General features: G+C 43.7%; 1 pseudogene; it reads right to left on the bottom strand.

Moving 5' to 3' along the window:
• Positions 1 to 8,506: 8,506 nt before the first annotated feature.
• On the bottom strand, positions 8,507 to 12,795 carry LOC144688750 (histone H2A-like; annotated as a pseudogene).
• Between the last annotated feature and the right edge of the window lie 1,621 nt (positions 12,796 to 14,416).

Genomic DNA, 14,416 nt, shown 5'->3' with positions numbered 1-14,416 from the left:
CCACCTCCCCTATGCCAATTTGTTCATGGCTCAGGTAATAATCCGGAGATTATTACCTTTGAGGTTCTATTTTTGCAATTTAGCCCCTATATGCTCATACTCCATATGCAGAAGCTCTTTCTAGTCCAATATCATTGGTACTCACATGAACCACAACATCTGGATCCTCCCCCTCCCACTGCAAGTTTCTCTCCAACCCAGAACAGATGCCCCAATCCCTGGTATTGGGCAGGCAACACAGCCTCCTGGAATCTCGCTCTCAGCTGCAGAGAACTGTGGCTATCCCCGTGACTCTACTAACCCCTACTAACATTAATTTCCTATTAACTCCCCCTGCTTGAGTGGCTTTGTGTACCACGGTGCCATGATCAATACGCTCATCCACCTTCCTACTCCCACTCTCATCCATACAAGCTGCAAGAACCTCACATCTTTTGGGCAATTATTGCAAGGACTGAGGCTCCTCCACTTCTACCTTATCGGCCCCCTTACTTGCCTCACTCACAGTCACACCCTCCTGTCCCTGACCCTAGATCAAACCAGGTGACCCTATCATAAGAGGTGTGACTGCCTTGTGGAATAAATTGTCCATGCACTTTTCTCCCTCCCTAATGCATCGCAGTGTCTGTAGCTCAGCCTCCAGGTTAATGACTCTGACCCGAAGCTCCTCAAGCCACAGACACTTATTATAGATCTGGTACCATGGATCACACACTTATGATCACGCATCAGCACCCAAGCCGCAACACATCACCTGCCCTGCCATCTTTTTTATGTGTGAATTGATTTATTTTTCTTCACTACTTTATAATTAATAAACCTTATTACTACTAATACAGTTTACAATGATTAGTAAACCTTACTTCTACTGATAAAACCTTACAATTGCTCATATACACGAGTTTTGAAAGATAAACAAGCAAAATACCCACCAACCAATCATTGACCTGTTTCCCTGTGATGCCACACTTTGATTTTTCTCAGACCTCGGCCAGTCCACAGACTGAGCAGCACCCCCACCCCCGCACATTTACAAGGCTCAAATCTCTGCTGTTCACTCCCCTTCTCGCACAGTTTTAAGCTCCGAAATCTCCACTGCCCTGCCCTCTCCCCCTCTCGCACAGTTTTTAGGTCAAATTTGAAAGTAACATACTCCAATCACAAACAAGAATCTTAAACTTGAACAAAGACAATTCCATGGGTATGAGGGGAGAACTGGCTAAGGCAAATTGGGTAAGTAGGCTAAAAGGTAGGGCTGTAAATGAACACTGGGAAACATTTAAAGAAGCAATTTAAAATCTTCAACAAAACTACATGCCATGGAAAAACAAAAATTCAGCATGGCTCATTCAGTAGGTTAGGGATAGTTAGATTATAAGAAGAGGCTTACAATGTTGCAGAAAACAGCAACAAGTCTGAAGATTGGGAGTGTTTTAGAAACCAGCAAAGGGCAGCCAAAAAGTTGATAAAAAGGAAAAACAAATAGAATCTGAGAATAAACTAGCTAGTAAAATTAAAAAAAGATTATAACAGCTTTTATATGTGTATATAAAGGAAGAGAGTGGCTAAAGTTAATGTTGGTCAGTTAGAATCAGAGACAGGAGAAATTATCACAGGGAATGAGGAAATGGCAGAGGCATTGAACAAATATTTTGGGTCTGCATTCACAGTAGAAGGCATAAGTTTAATTCCAGAAATAGACGGTAAACTAGGGGTTAAAAAGAGTGAGGAGATTCATGGAAGGTCCCATTAGATTGGAAGATAGCAAATATAATTCCATTATTCAAAAAGGGAGGGAGACAGAAAGTGGGAAACTACAGGCCAGATAGCTTAAGATTTGTCTCATAGAGAAAATGTTAGAAGCTATTATTAAAGAAGTTATATCAGGGCACTTGGATAAGCTCTTGGAGCCCTTTGAGGAAGTAACATGTGCTGTGGATAATGGGGAACTGGTGGATGTACTGTACTTAGAATTTCAGAAGGCATTTGAAAAGGTGCCGCATCAAAGGTTATTGCGGAAAATAAAAGCTCATGATGTGGGGTTAACATATTGGCATGGATAGAAGATTGGCTGGCTAACAGGAAGCAGAGAGTAGGCATAAATATGTCTTCTTCAGGTTGGCACGGTTTAACAAGTGGTGTGCCACAGGGATCAGTGCTGGGACCTCAACTTTTTACAATTTATATAAATGGCTTGGGTGAAGGGATGGATGGGGTGGTTGTCAAATTTGCTGATGACACAAAGATAGGTAGGAAAGTAAGTTGTGAAGGGAACATAAGGAGGCTACAAACAGATATGGATGAAGTAAGTGGGCAAATGGAGTATAATGTGGGAAAATGAGAATCTGTCCATTTTGGCAGGAAGAATAAAAAGAAGCATATTATCTAAGTGGTGAGAGATTGCAGAGCTCTGAGCTTCAGAGGGATCTGAGTGTCCTTGTGCATGAATCACAAAAAGCTAGTATGCAAGTACAGCAAGTATTTAGAAAAGCTAATAGAATGTTATCATTTATTGCGAGGGGAATTGAATACAAAAGTTGGGAGGTTATGCTTCAGCTTTACAGGGTACCACATTTAGAGTACTGTGTACAGTAATCTTATTTAAGAATGGATGTAAATGCATTGGAGGCAGTTCAGGGAAGATTTACCAGACTAATACCTGGAATGGGTGAGTTGTCTTATGAGGAAAGGTTGGACAAAAAGGCATGTATCCGCTGGAGTTTAGAAGAGTAAGAGGTGACTTGATGGAAATATATAAGATCCTGGGGGGTCTTGACAGGGTGGATGTGGAGAGGATGTTTCTTCTTGTGGGAGAATCTAGAACTAGGGGTCAATGTTTAAAAATAAGGGGTCACCCATTTAAAACAGAGATGAGGTGGAATTTTTTTCACTCAGAGGGTTATGAGTCTTTGGAACTCTCTTCCTGAAAAGGCGATGGAAGCAGAGTCTTTGAATATTTTTAAGGCAGAGGTGGATTGGTTTGTGGTAAGCAAGGGGTTGATAGGGTATCAGGGGTAGTGGGATGCAGAATTGAGGTTACTATCAGGTCAGCCATGATCTTATTAAATGGCGGAGCAGGCTCAAGGGGCTGAATGTCCTACTCCTGCTCCTCGTTCGCAAGCTCAATTAGGAAATTAATATTAACAGAGAAAAGTGTGCATAGAATTGGAGGTAATATGTTAGCATGGATAGAGGACTGGTTAACAGGTAGAAAGAAGAGAGTGGGCATAAATGGGGCTTTTTCAAGTTGGCAGTTAGTGAATAGTGAGTAACACAAGGGTCAGTGCTGGGGCCTCAGCTATTTACAATCTATATTAATGACTTAGATGAAGAGGCAGAAAGTAATATAGCTAAGTTTGCTGATGATACAAAGCTAGGTGGAAAGGTAAGCTGTGGGGAGGACCCAGAGAGGCTGCAAAGAGATATAGACAGGTTACGTGAGGTGGCAACAAGATGGCGGATGGATTAAAATGTAGAGAAGTGTGAAGTTATTCACTTTAGTTGTAAGAACAAAAGAGCAGAATATTTTTTAAAAGGTGTGAAACTTATAAATGCTGATGTTCAAAGAGATGTGGGTGTGTTTGTACAAGTAACACAAAAAGTTAACATACAGGTACAGCAAGCAATTAGGAAGGCAAATGGCATATTGGCCTTTATTGTAAGGGGATTGGAGTACAAGAATAAAGAAATCTTGCAACAGTTGTACAGGGTTTTGGTGAGACCTGTGGAGTACTGCATACAGTTTTGGTCTCCACATTTAAGAAAAGATATATTTGCTTTGGAGGCAGTACAACAAAGGTTCACTAAATTGGCCCCTGGGATGAGGACGTTGTCCGAGGATGAGTGGCTGAGCAAATTGTGTCTATTTTCTCTGGCGTTTTAAAGAATGAGGCAATCTCATTGAAACGTACAAGACTCTGAAAGGGCTCAATAGGGTAGACGCTGAGAGATTGTTCCACTGGTTGGGAAATCTCAGGATAAGGGCCCAGTGGTTTAGGACTGAGATGAGGGGAAATGACTTCACTCAAAGGGTTGTGAATCTTTGAAATTCTTTGCCCCAGAGGGTTATGGATGCTCATCGAATATATTTATGTGTGGGATAGACAGATTTTTGGTCTCTCAGGGAATCAAGGGATATAGGGTTCAACAGGGAAGTGAAGTTGAAGCCAAAGATCAGCCACAATCATATTGAATGGTGAAGCAGGCTCAAAGGGCCATATGGTCTACCCCTGATCCTATTCATTTCTCCACCACTCTCTTCTCTTCTTGTGCTATTTTGAGCCCTGAGGTGTCCTACTGACTTATTAGCATTTTCCCAATGATGAAAGGAGTCATCAAAAATGCCAGGGCACCTACTCACGAACTAACTACTAACCAATAACGGAATCAGTTTGGACTCTATTGGAAACACTTAGCATCAAATCTCATCACATTCTTTATTCAGATAAGAGTTGAAAGCCGGGGAACAGCTGAGAATTTTTTTTTTAAATGCTGGAATAGCTCAGCAGGTCAGACATTTTGTTTTCATTTCAGATTTCCAGCATCTGTGATTCTGTAATTCTGTTCATAACATTCAAGGCTATGTGTCAAGTGCTGCTAAATGGGATTAGGTAGGTAGGTCAGGTGTTTCTCATGTGTCGGTGCAGATTCGATGGGCTGAAGGGCCTCTTCTGCACTGTGATTCTGTGATTCTGTGATCTACAGTATTTTGCTTGTGGAAGAGGCGAAAATCGTTCCTCCCGACATCCAGGGAACATTCTACCAGGACTGAGCCAAAGAGTCTTAGCAAAACTGAGATCAATGAGAAACGTTGCAATAGCTGGAGTCATACCTTACATACAGTAAGGTTGCCAGCGGCCAATCATCACAGCCTAGAACATTGCTACAGGAATGCCTCAGTCCCACTGACCAGAAGCGTAACTGGCATGTAAATATAGTGTCAATATAAGCAGAATAAAGACTGGGACTTCTGGTGAATAATTGACTTATCTCCAATCTCTCTATCATCTACAAGGCTCAAGTCAGGAATGTGACAGAATACTCGCCCCTTGACTAGAAAGGTGCAGCCATAAGGGCACTTAAGAGGCTTGACACCATGGAGGGCAGAGCAATCATCTTCACTGGTGCCCCCCACCCCCACCCCCAACACCCCACTGGGTTTAATTCTTGGTGCAGCTCCTGGAGTCTGTTCCATCATTCAATTAGGTCGTGGCTGAACTATACCTCACTCCATTCACCCGCCCTTGCTCCATTTTTCCTCAATGCCCAATCTCAGTTTTGAATTTTTCAATTGGCCTAACCTCAATTAGGTTTTTGGGAGAGACAGTTCCAGATTTCCACTACCCTCTGCTTCTGACATCACCCCTAAATGGCCGAGGTCTAATTTTAAGGTTATGCCTCTTGTTCTAGACTCACTACAGCAATGGGAATAGTTTCTCTCTACTGAACTTATGAACATCCTTATGAACTCCTTTAATCATCTTAAACACCGCTATTAGATGACTCCTTAATCTTCAGTATTCAAAGGAATGCAAGCCCAGTATTTGCAATCTGTTCTCATAATTTAACCCTTTTATCCCTGGTATTATCCTGGTGAAGCACGCTGCACCCCTTCCAAGCACAATACATCCTTGCTGAGGTGCGGTGCCCAGAGCTAAATGCAGCTTTCCAGATACATCTAATCAGAGTTTTATAAAACTGCTGAGTAACTTCCATCCCTTTGATTCCAGTCCTCAAGGTAAAGGCCAACATTCCTGTGGTAAAGTGTCCCTTTAAGAGAATGCAAATGTACTGATCACGTGACAGCACTGACAAATCACTGTACAGCATGGGCAACTGGGAACTGTAAGTCTAGCTCTGGAGGTTTCTGAGTGAGCGCGTATAATCTGTTGCTCTGCCCTATGTCTCAATAAACTATCACTGTTTACTCTCAAATCAGTCTCTCCCCGTTATTGACTGCAAGCAGCCATTGATGAGTACATAGTGAGGCATGCAGTTAGAGTTCGATTGACAAGCGAACTCACTAACCCAAGATATAAAAATTCCATTAGCCTTTTTGATTTTTCTTTGTGCCAGCAAACTAGTTTTTATTGCGTTTTTGTACATGCACCCTTAAATCTTCCTGCTTCTCCACAGTTCTTACCATTTATCAAACTATTGATCCATCTTTCTGGGGTCCAAAGTGCACATTTCCCCACATTGAGCTCCATCTGCCACTGCTTGCCACTAACTTAATCTATCAATGTCCTGTTGCAACCTCTGCTTCCATTTACAGTACTTAACTAACTTACGAACCTAACTTGGATACTTGCCTCTCTATTCCTCACTCTAAACATAGAATGGCAGAGTTAGATTCCCTCACTGTTACAATTGGAATCAAGGCTTTCATTTGAAGGGACAGCTGGAAGTAAATAGGGAAGAGCAGGATTGGTCTCTATTATATGTGTTGCTCCCTCAAGACCACTTTAAAGTAATAATACCATCACGGGGGATAATGTGGTGTTTTCATACCAAAAGAAGTAGGCCACAATGGCGGTAACTGCATCCTCACCGATAGTTTTGTCTGTCACTCAGCATCTTGCCCATTGGTTTGCTGAAATTCAGCCCACCTTTCAGCGGCACTAAGGTAAAGACTGCCGGGCGGGTGTCCTAACAATGATTGGAATATTCACCTCCCCCCTCATTAAGTAAATGATGATTGGATTTACTTGTGAGTAAACCAATCCAAGTGGACCAAATCTACCTGTTTATGTAAATGAGATTTCAATTGCTTATCCCTGAGGGAAGCCTAAATAAACTGCACCAGCAACAGGAAACACTGTGCAAAAGACAGGCTACTTCCTTCCTTGTCCCTCAGAAAGAAGACCCGAAACTACTGGAGGGTCCATGTACCATGACCTTGAAAGCATTTTTTTTTAAACACACAATAGCCTCAGGGTGGAATGGAGCTGAATGTGCAACTCTGTGACAGATTGCTTTTGCTTGTACCTGTATTTATATGTGTTGCTGGGTTGTTTGGAAATGTTTTCTGGTGGTGGTATTTGGCACCTGCTGTGGAATGTTGGCACAGTGCCATAAAGAGCCAGCTGACGGGTGCTGGGAAGGAACAGGAATTCTGCCTGTTTATGCAATTTTCATTTTGCCTCTGGTCAAAAAAAAACAATTATTCAGAGCGGAGAAACGAAAGCCTGCAGCCGCTCGGCAGCCTCCATCTCAGGTTTGAAAAATGTTCCCCGTGTGGTCAGGTCACAAGGTATGTTCCAATGCTGGTGAATGGTTCACCTCATCGCCGTCATTCATCCAGAATAAAACCATCTATCATCCAAACTCCCCCTCCCATCGCCATCCAAAAAAAAACATGTCTTCAAACGCAAAATAATGCAGACGCTGGAAATCTGAAATAAAAACAGAGCATGCTTGAACTACTCAGCAGGTCAGGAAGCATCTGTGGAGGGAGAAACAGAATTATCGTTTCAGGTCGATGAACTCTCATCGGAGGTTTTCATCAGATAACAACATGTCTGCCTATCTCTCTCACTCTTAAATGATTTGTGTTTTTGTCTTCATTGCATTTAAGGAAGTTCTTCTCTTAAATACAGAATAATATTAACTTCTAAACTGACAACTTGTGTTTATAAAGCACATAACGTGGTGAAACATCCCAAGTGGTAGCCAGTTGGTGAAGGATGAAACTGCGGCCAATCTTTACTTAATGCAGATTTATTTGCAGAGTGAAACATTATGGGCTGTATCTTCCAGTCGCCGAGCGGGTGGGGGGGTGGGGAGGGTGGGACCCGCTCGCTGAGGTGTAAGATAACGCGGGGTGACGTCGGGCATGTGTCCCGACGTCACAGTGCGTCATTCAGACTTTCAGTTCGGCAGGAGCGCATCTGAGTCGGCTGCGCGTCCACCAACCTGTCAACGGCCTATAAAGGCCATGAACAAAGTAGTTGAAGTCATTAATGGACCTGCCCATCCAACCTTAAGGTTGGCGGGCAGGCCGGGAGCCCTGGCGGGCTTCTGAAAGAACATGAAACCTCATCCACGGGCGGGATGAGGTTTTATATAGGTTTTTTAAAAAATTAATAAAAGTTTAATTAAAAGTAATGGACATGTCCCAACTCATGAGGGGACATGGCAGGGAAATTTTTTTTCTCAGCTTTATTTAAAGTTTAAAATGTGAGCCGACCTCCCTGAGGCAGCACTTTGCCTCAGGGAGACCTGTGCGCTCTTTCGCACGCATGCGTGAAAGAGCGCACTCCCGGCTGAGGGATTCCCCTATGAGTGCATAGCGCTTCCTGGCGGACGTCACGCTGGTTGGGCCTTAATTGGCGCGCCCACGTAAAATGGCAGTGCGCCCCCGATCGGAAGCCCGCCTGCCAGCTCCTGCTCCCGCACTTCCCCCTCGATGGGGGGAAAATGTTGCCCTTATGAGCATATACCTCCTATCTCAACCACACCACAGTGTCAGGAAGTGTCTTTTTGATATTTTTCCGGTGTCGCCCCTTCAGGCGTAAACCTTGCTGGGGTGTCCGGTTTTCTTGGGCAGCAGCACAGCCCGGATGTTGGGCAGGACCCCATCCTGGGCTATGGTGACCCCTCCCAGCAGCTTGTTGAGCTCCTCGTCGTTGCGGATGGGGAGCTGCAGGTGGCGGGGGATGATACGGGTCTTCTTGTTGTCTCAGGCCGCGTTGCCGGCCAGCTCGAGGATCTGAGCCGTCAGGTACTCGAGGACGGCGGCCAGGTAGACGGAGGCTCCGGCCCCGACTCGCTCGGCATAGTGACCCTTGCGCAGCAGCCGGTGGATACGGCCGACAGGGAACTGGAGCCCGGCTCTGGAGGAGCGAGTCTTGGCCTTGGCGCGCCCTTTGCCTCCGGTTTTACCGCGACCAGGTATTCTGTTCTCACCCCTGCTGTTAGTACTCAAGTAAAAACCCAATCAACAGTCTCCACCTGCATATGGTTAACCATGATTGATATACAATTAACATCAAGGCACTTCATAGGAGCTCTATTCAACAAATTTGACACCAAGCCATAGTGGATGTTTAGGAGATATAGGCCAGATGATCAAAACTTGGTCAAAGCATTTAGTATTAGGGAGCATTTTAAATGAGGAAAGAGAGGTGAAAAGATTTAGGGAGGGAATTCTAGAAATTAGGGTCTTAGGCAGCTGAAGGCACGACCACCAACGGTGGAGAAATTAAAATCAGGGATACTCAAGAGACCAGAACGCAGGGATTTCAGAGGATTGTAGGGCTGGAGGAGGCTACAGAGGTAGGTAGGGGACAGACCATGGAGGGATTTGAAAACAAGGATGTGAATTTTAAAATCAAGGCGATGTTTAACGGGACCAAGGTAGGTCAGCGAGCACAGGGTGATGGGTAAACAGGACTTGGTGTGGGTTAGGATGTGGGTGGCAGAATTTTGGATGACCTCAAGTTATTGAGGGTGTAAGATGGGAGACTAACTAGGTGTGTATTAGAGCAGTCGAGTCCAGAGGTAACAAAGGAATGGATGAGGATTTCAGCAGCAGATGGGCTGGGGCAGGGGTGGAATTGGGAGATGTTACCAGGTGCAATTAGGCAGGTTTAGTGATGGAGCAGATATGTGATCAGAAACTCACCTCGTGGTCAGGTATGGCACCAAGGTTGCAAACAATCTAGTTCAGCCTCAGACAGTTGCCAGGGAGAGGGGTGCAGTTGATAGCTGTGAACGGAGTTTGTAGCGGAGATCAAGGACAATGGTTTTGGTCTTCCCAATATTTTGTTGGAGGAAATTTCTGCACACCCTGTACTGGGCATTGAACAAGCAGTCTGATAATTTAGAGAGGTGGTGGTGAGGCAGAGTTGGGAGCCTTCAATGTACCTGTGGAAACTGATGTCAATGAACGGCAGTGTGTAGATGAAAAATAGGAAGCGTTTCAGTAAGGGAAAGCATTGCTGTTGGGTGTGAGGTAGAGGCCTTTAAAAGGCCGAGCTATAAATTATTCCAGTGTAAATTGAGGGGTGAATTAATAAAGGTCCTTGAAGAGATAAGAAGGATTTGATAGGTTAGAGACAAGAAGCTATTTCCTCAGGTAGGGAATGCAGAAATGAAGGGTATAATTTTAGCAATAGGCCAACACATGTGAAATCAGAAATGGTTTCACAGTTTGAAACAGGATGGAAGGATTGGCATGAAAATGTAGAAAGTGTTGAATTTTTTGATTAGTTCAGTATTTATTTTGGTTTTAATTTTGGTTGGGACAATGAATTATCATCGGATCAGTCAATGAAATGGAACTTGACATTTGTCACTTTCCATTAATCGAATATGTCTATTAATCTCAAGTAGCAGCTCTGAGATTTGTTGTATAATACTAACAATGAATAATTATAGCCAGAATTACCTGCTTGACAGACGTTTCAGTAATTTCCTTGCCAGGCGCGTGTAGCTATGGTTTTGAGCTAAGGATACAGATGCAGCTCTTGCAGTTTAATGTACTGCTGTCGATCTCACAAACCTCAACTCGAGGCCACTTGAGTGTGCAAGACCATGTTAGTTGACACCAGGAAACATTCCACAGCGGCAACGCTATGCCAACCATTGCAACTGAAAACGAGTGCCACAGAAAAATAAACAAGGTCAAGCAGCAATTTGACATGAGATGCTGCCATTTGATCCAGGCCGCCATGTTTATGTCAGGAACCTTTGAACTTCTGCAGAGGTACTTCAGCGAATTGTGTCAGTCTAAAATATTCACACAGAATGTAGGTGGCAAAGCTTAATGTCCTGTTGTATCTCAACTGGAAGCCTGCTCCTCGTGCGCAGAATTATAAATATATTCACAAGGCATAAGAATACTACTGATGTCTGTGGCACACTCAGTGTGAGTCAGCACCATTTGGAATGAGAAAGGACATCATGAAGAGAGAAAGGAATATACTTGAAAAGGAAACATTTGTAAGGCAATGGGGAAGGAACAGGGGAATAAGACCGAATTGGATAAGTCTTTCAAAGAACTGGCACAGGCACAATGGGCCAAAAGACCTCCTTCTACGCTGTATGATTCGATGATAGTGGAAGACCACCAGAGTTTGCTACACAGCAAAAACAGAGCAAGAGCCCTCTTGGTAGAGCAATACTGCACTTTTATTACTGGCATACCAAATATTTATAACTTATAACCATTTTATTCCCCAAGGCCACTGGACCACATTGCATACCAGACCGATGGTCACTTGGTTGCATGTTTGAATCAGTGGCATTTGTGTCTCTGATACTATCACTCTTCTTGCACTTATCTTTGTAGAGGTGTTGACTTTCTTTACTTCTACAAGAGCTCCAACTCCTTGGCGAAAGATTTCCTCTGCTCACTAGTTGTAGCAAAGGCATCAACCCAAGTATAAAACAATTTAGCAGAGCAGTAAAAAAGGTACAGAAATGTGTTCCAACTTAAATTCTTTCTCCCCTGTGCTCCTCACTCTGGCCTAGTAATGGATGTAATAGATGTGCACATTTTTATTCCTAAATGTTCAAAACGGTTGCCTTATTGCCACACTAGACTTTGAACTCCGGGACATTTGAGATCCAGCAAACTGAATTTCTTCTCTATATACCTGCGGTAAAGCAGGATGCATCAAACTCACAACATGTATTTTCTTTCATCGCCAAAGGCTACCACTCCTTGTCCTTCCTGCGGTCTCTGATCATACAGTATCCTGCTGGGACACCATAATGATTAAAGTAATTTTTAAAACAATATGTGCTTAATAAAAAACAGGCCTTTGTGTAGTGGTCAGCCACACAATGAGTGGACGATGTAAGCCACGGTCTCAAGGGAAGAAAAGTAACTGAAGCAGTGCACTTACCCTCAGGCCGAGGGTTGAGTTACTCTAACCTACTCTCATGCGCCTCCTGCCAGCTGAATACAGAATTGCATCACAGAAAGCCTTTGGATTTGGATCCGAAGGGTTTGGATCCAATGCCTGCTGCCGTGGATTGGACATAGGTGGAGGAGTGGACCATTCATCCGTTTCAGCCAACTCCACTAGTCAATTAGATCATGGCTGCCTATCTTAGCTCCATCTACCTGCCTTTGCTCCACATCCCTGGATACCATTACCTAACAAAAATCTATTAGAACCTATTGAAAGCTCCAATTGTCCCAGCATCTGCAGCCTTTTGGCAGAAAGAATTCAAGATTTCTGCTACCCCTTGTGTGGAAAGTTGCTTCCTGAAATATCGTGTGCACTTCAACGGAAAACATAAAAGAATAGGAAATTTTTTTTTAAAAGAAGGGTCATCAACGACCTGAAAGGTTAACACTGTTTCTCCCTCCACAGACGCTGCCTAACCTGCTGAGCATTTCCAGCATTTTATTTCAGATTTCCAGCATCTGTGGTATTTTGCTTTTGTGTAAAAAAAAATGCAAATATGCTTTATCTAGAAGCATTCTAAACAACCTGCGTAGCACAGCTAGACAGGGCAACATGGTGAGTTTAGTGAGAAACTATTTCCTTGTTACAATTGCCTCTGGAGAAGAGAGCTGTCCAAAAATATCTTTGTTTTTAAAACAGACATAACACCGAGTCCACATTCCTCCTGTCACATTTGATTTTGAATCCAATGAAGAAGCTGGATTAACTGATTAAACCAGTGTAAAGTGTTAGAAACCGCAAAATGGCTCCCACCCTGCCTGTGGGAGAACTAGTTAGAGAATGTCATTGGTATGCTAACGAGTCTCAAAGGGATAATCCAGGCTTAACAAAAATACCTGACGTGAAACTGGTTACCAGCGGTTAAGGGAGCCATGTTTCACTGGCTACAATGGGTGTTGTGATTCTGAGGACCTGCCCTGTGATTTTATCTGCACCATTTGAATCCCCCTTCTACTTGCCAACATGCGTTTTGATTATAAAACAAGGCACATGTGCAGTATTGATTCGTTAAAGGGGAAACTGTAAATAGCAAATCTATCCAAAGTAATGACTCCTGTGACCTCTATCACTTAGAAGGACAAGGGCAGCGGACACATGGGAACACCACGACCTGCAATTGAGTTCCCCTCTGAGTCATGCATCATCCTGACCTGGACATATATTACAGTTCACTGGGTCAGAATCCTGGAAACTCCCTCCTTAACAGCACTGTGGGTGCACCTACACCACATGGACTGCAGCGGTTCAAGAAGCCAGCTCACCAAGAGCACTCAAGGACACTTAGGAATGGGCAATGAATGCTGGCCTAGCCAGCGATGCACACACGCAAGAAATATTTTTTAAAATCAGCTAACAAGCATTTTGGGATATCCTGAATTCATGAAAGATGCTACAGAAAAATCATGTTTTTCTCTCTTTTATTTCACATTATCCCTGTTGAATTTCTGCAGTTATTAATGTTAGAGGACAATAAAAGATTGTCCACATTATAGGGTGAAAGGTTAATAGTTATTATGCTAATAGCTAGAGTGCGTCATCAGTGATGTCAGGAGATGTCAGGTCAAATGTAACTGGAACCTAGGGGCAGAAGGTTCTAATGGAGTCTTGCTAAAGTCCATCTCTGTAAATAGTGTAAATAGTCAATAAATGTTTGCTAGTTTGCCGCATGGGGCAAAATTTTACGGCCCCATTGTGGGAGTGGGAGCCGTTCAAAAGTCTGTTGACTTCGGTAAAATTACACCCTTGGTTTCCAGCTCTCTTCTATCAAAGGCACCCAGAGCCCACTTGTGATAATAATACATGGTGGCGGATGTCTGCCAACTCTCCACTGGCTGGAGTCATACCTAGCAGAAAGGAAGATGGTTGTGGTTGTTGGAGGTTAATCATCTCAGTCTCAAGACATCACTGAAGGAGTTCTTCAGCTGCTTCATCAATGAGCTTCCCTCCATCATAAGGTCAGAAGTGGGGATGTTCGCTGATATTCACCACTATTCATGACTCCTCAGATACAGAAGCAGTCCGTGCTCATATGCAGTAGACCTGGAAAACATTCAGGTTTGGGCTGATAAGTGGCAAGTAACATTTGTACCACACAAGTGCCATACAATGACCATCGCCAATAAGAGAGAATCTAACCAGCGCCCCTTGACATTCAATTTCATGACCATCACTGAATCCCTCATTGTCAACATCCTGGAGGTTACCATTGACCAGAAACTGAACTGGACTAGCCATATAAATACTATGGTTACAAGAGCAGGTCAGAGGCTGGGAATTCTGCAGCGAGTAACTCACCTCCTGACTCCCCAAAGCCTGTCCACAATCAATAAGGCACAAGTCAGGAGTGTGATGGAATATGCCCCACTTGCTGGATGAGTGCAGCTCCAACAACACTCAAGAAGCTTGACACCATCCAGGGCAAAGCAGCCCACTTGCTTGGCACCACATCCACAAACATTCACTCTCTTCACCACCGATGCACAGTGGGAGCAGTG

Source organism: Cetorhinus maximus, chromosome 1 (assembly GCF_964194155.1).
Source record: "Cetorhinus maximus chromosome 1, sCetMax3.hap1.1, whole genome shotgun sequence".
NCBI lineage: Eukaryota > Metazoa > Chordata > Chondrichthyes > Lamniformes > Cetorhinidae > Cetorhinus > Cetorhinus maximus.
This window is presented reverse-complemented; position numbering and strand designations above follow the sequence as displayed.